Here is a 608-nt window from a genome sequence, read left to right on the forward strand (position 1 = left end):
GTGGGAGGAGGGGGAGGGAAATGGGAGGCTGGGAGGAGGCAGAAACTTGTTTTTTTTTTCCTTTTCTCAATAAAAAAAACGCAAAAAAATTTGTATCAATAAACCAAAATCCATACCAATGCAAATTATTCATATCTATATCATATCCTGCTTTAAATGTAAAAGAACATTTATAAACAATATATGGGAATATGGGCACAGTTTTTTTCTCTCCAAATTTCTTCCTGCTATATGGTGGGGCTGTTAATCAGTTCTTTCATCTTGTATCCTGTGTGCTAGATTCAGCTCAGTCAGCAGTAGAGTGAAGTAATTTTTTTTGGAGTGTTCTCTGCAACCTTTCAGGAGGTCTTGGTCCATGAAACCATAGTCATCTAGAAGTAATCCACAGGTTCTCATTTTCTGTGAGAACCAAAAAAGAACCTCTTCTCCAAAGCAACTTATTTTTAGACTCATATATGGAAGTCATGATACCTTTATAATATACATGCTGGTTTGGCTCAGCAACTCATACAATGAAATATCTCTCTGTACTTAGCTCCTTCACAGTCAAAAACTCAAAGATAACACAATAATATGCATAATCCAGACTCTGTGAATTTTCTATCTTT

Source organism: Microtus ochrogaster, unplaced genomic scaffold (genome assembly GCF_000317375.1).
Source record: "Microtus ochrogaster isolate Prairie Vole_2 unplaced genomic scaffold, MicOch1.0 UNK63, whole genome shotgun sequence".
NCBI lineage: Eukaryota > Metazoa > Chordata > Mammalia > Rodentia > Cricetidae > Microtus > Microtus ochrogaster.